Source organism: Paramormyrops kingsleyae, chromosome 3 (genome assembly GCF_048594095.1).
Source record: "Paramormyrops kingsleyae isolate MSU_618 chromosome 3, PKINGS_0.4, whole genome shotgun sequence".
In the NCBI taxonomy this organism is placed as follows: domain Eukaryota; kingdom Metazoa; phylum Chordata; class Actinopteri; order Osteoglossiformes; family Mormyridae; genus Paramormyrops; species Paramormyrops kingsleyae.
The window spans coordinates 8,855,716-8,859,765 of NC_132799.1; positions in this window are offsets into that span (position 1 = coordinate 8,855,716).

A 4,050-nucleotide genomic window follows, 5' to 3' on the forward strand; every position below is an offset into this window, starting at 1 on the left:
CGCAAGACTGACAAATTAGAAATTAGTTTACCCGCTCAGTGACTGACAGCGTACAATAATTCCACCAAGATTCTTGTTTCAAATTCTTGTCGCTAGGGCTGACAACGAGAAGACATTTTTCTGTTTCAGGCAGCTGTCTATGGAACATAGCTTCAATGTCAGTGTCATCCTTAGTTGGATGAACGTGTTGGATTATGCTGCAGAGCCCGATTATAGCTAGTAGAGATAACCACTGAAAAGCAGTGTAAATCTGTTTAAAGGTATAGCGGATTAGTAAAAGCAAGGTCACGGGTCATCAGCTGTGCATGTTGTGCGTGAGGAAGTGCAGCTGGGAAGCTGTGTTTTGGTTGCCCCTTTTCCCTTAGATCACCGTCATCTCTCCGTCGTGCGACGTTAAGTTTTCCTACTGCCAGAACATGTAATACAAGCGCGAGTCTGCCCTTTGGATACTGGCTGATCGTGCTGAGTTCATTCCTCATCATCTTTATGGTGAGGCTCCGCAATTTCGATAAATCGTGACGGCATGATAAACCACCGTCGGGTGTGTGTGGAGGGGGAGTTATGAGGGCTTGCGGCTGCGTGGCAGACGTGAAATATGGCGCAACATCACCTACTAGTGGTCATTTTGCTAAATATTTTGCCCAGTCCTTAAAATGACCCTTTTGGAGGATCATATATACCTATGACAGAGTTCTCGCTCTCTCATCTCCAGGTCATTGTCTTAATGTCATTTCCCCAGTGCAGGTGCTTCGTTGTACATTCTCTGAATTTATGAGCTGTGCCATAAATTCAGCCCTGTTAGGGTTGCAAAAACTGCATGTGTGAGACAATCTCTGATCTCTGGTCTGTAATTTCCATTCTCCTAAGCACGGGCCAGATAAGATAAAGCAAACACTTTAAAGGAGTCTCTTCAATGTCCTTTTATTCAGGGTCACCTGCGTTTCTTGCACGACTGCATTTTTACTACTGACTGGAAAGTGCAGGGTGTAAGTCACTGACTAAAAGATAGAAGAGGGTCCTATAACATATTAGCTCACTGTCACCTGTCACTGTTCTCCTAATTCTTCATTTGTTCTGTATATGGGGAATCTCAAGAGGCAATGGGATGTTTTAGAATGAAAACAATTCACATCTTTTTACTATTTTCACCTATTTTATATATTCATTATGCAATAAAACAGTTGGTATTGATGCCATGACCAGGTGGTTCACGTATCTGGTTGCAGTCTCATTTTACATTATATTCATTTAGCTGGCAATTTTATCCAGAACGACATCATCTTTTGAGAAAGCAGAGCCACACAACTTGAACTGGAGACCTTCCATTCATAGTCACAGCACCCTAACCCACTGACCCGTGCACTAACCCCAGACAAATCATCGTATTGGACACATTTCAGGAAGCTCAGTGTGGGCATTAATTGCGGGGACATTAATTGTAGCTGTGTGATCTGAAGCATTCCTAAGAGAACAGGATTCACAGAAAACAGTATGCAAAGAAGTAATTGCATAATCTTAAGCAAGACCCAATGCCTTCAGCCATAATGGAAAAATGTGCTTGGAGATGACATAGGAAAATATTTCTCCTAAATCCTAAAATCTCTGAGGTGTTTATTTGGCCACTTAACGTGCCCTGAATAAAATTAGCAATCATCACTCAATTACTTTTGTGCTTTTATGGCTTTTAAAGTACTTTGGAAACAACTCCGATCTAATTAGGTAGTTAAGAATCTCAGGGTACTGTAAATGTCGCCACAAGGGGTCGCTGTAGAATGTAAACATCTATTGCAGGGGTGAGAGAACTTCTCGTCTTTTAGGAGAACATTGTACCTGAATGGAGGTGGTGACGATGTGTTCCTAAACCGTAGGGATGTTTGTGGTATGATTTAAGTTAGAGGATTTCTCCCCGTTATATCAATCCATTAACTTTGCAGTAGCAACTGATTGCCATTTTGCTTTTAATGAAACCTGATGTAACTAAGAAATAAACATGTTTACAGAATAAATCTATTTCTGGGTGCTGCGGTGGCTTAGTGGGTATCACTTTTGCTTCTTGCCTCCATATTTAGGTTCGAAACCCATCTCTGGTCTCTGTGTGGAGTTAGTCATCTTGGTTTCCTCCCGCACTACAAAGACGCGTAGTTAGGCTAGTTGGTGTGTAAATTGTCCATAGAGTATGTTTTTGTGTTTGCATCAAAGTGGACTGACATCCCAACCAAGGTGTACGTCTTGTGCCGTATGTTGCCAAAGATTCAACCCCCCCGTGCCTCTAAACAGAATAAGTGCTTGGAAGATAGAATGATAAATGTTTTTGCATCTTTAACTAGGAACTGATTTTAAATGATCATGTGAAATATTACTAATTGCTTTATAGGTATACTAAAATTTAAAAATGCTGATTTTCTTCAACACCAGGGCAGTAACTCAAGATAATGTGTAAGTTGAACCCAGTGATTAAACCTCCAAATAGTTTATGGGTGTCGACATCAATATGACAGTAAGCATTTGCAAAAACCATTTTCATACAATGAAACTTTTGAAGTCATCACAAAATGCAGACCTAAATATCACACCTAAGTATTAAACAGCATTATGTTAACTTTATTCATTCGGGATTTGTTTCACTCAAATAGTAGTACACACTTTATCCTCCGATATAGTGAAACAAACATGCAATTTATTAGGAATATCATTTATTTAAAATATTGTTGTCATTACAATGCTTTAGAATGTCTCTTGCAGAGTCACACTTAAAAATACAAAGATAAAAATACAAAGACTTAAAAATTTATACTAAACAGAACTAATTTCTCTCTGATCCTAACATGTCTTACAAAATTAAACTAACGTAGTTTCGTGAGCGTGTTTGAACATCACTGTACAACCTAATAGCGAATGGTTTACAAGTACCAGTCTACTTTACTGGAATATTCTGATTTATTTATACAGTGACTCTCAGATAAAATATTTATGAATACATTAAGTACTCCGACACACCATAATGCCCGAGGAAGACCTGAATCTTATTATGGCTCAACTATGACAACCATTAAGTATTAAAGGGATCGAGATGAAAACACAGTATTGTCATAGTTTACATTATGGCAATAAATATTAACGGTTTCCTCCATGGTTTGACAACACATGCCAAGGGACTCTAAAGCCCTTTATTAAAACATAACATATGAGATTTCATAGAAATTTACCCATTTTCGCACTAAATTATCAGAATGGTGAAGAACATCCATGTACATTATTGTGCCATGTGAATCAAAATTCAGATTACGTAACATCCGAACTGGTGCATCCACTGCAGTTATGCCCCATCCCCGTCGATATAACGTACGACATGAAATACTGATATTTTGCAAAGACCAAATACAGTAAGTATGCATACATTGTGTTGTGCAATAACGACCTATCACGCAAATTTCCTGATGTTAGACCATCGTTTTCGTTGATAGACAGGCTAGCGAGTTGATTCCGACGAAGTCGCAATTTTATTAACCAACAACATAATGCTTCGCTGAATTGTTTCCATTAACTATAACTTGTTTATTTCATTACGTTATAGAGTACCATACATATATATGAGGAACCGGAATTACTAGAACAAGATACAGGTAACGGTTGCTACCTTACTTTTAAATAGGTCAGCATTTTATACAGTATTGTTCCGAGAAAGATTGCTTCATTCTTAGTTTTTTTCTGCATAATACTTATATATCAGAGTCTGGAGAGGGCATTTTAATAAATATCCCGATTCCGAACGCCCCGCATCTAGCGTACTAACCGCATCCGAAGAGTTGACAAACGTTTACGGAATAGCATAGCAGCACCCCCCGCCAAACTCCCCTCCCGAGTCCGCGAGCTTCCCAAATCCATCATCCATTGGTCTCCTGTAAACCAATCCAGACAAATCACCAGGTGGTTGCGTCCCACTGGATCTAGGTCCTGGATCTTTATTCGCTGCAGGTGCCCAGAATGCCCGCCTCAGTTCGGCTCGCCTCACCTGATTGGGTGACGGGAACGCCCGTCTGTGGGCTCTGG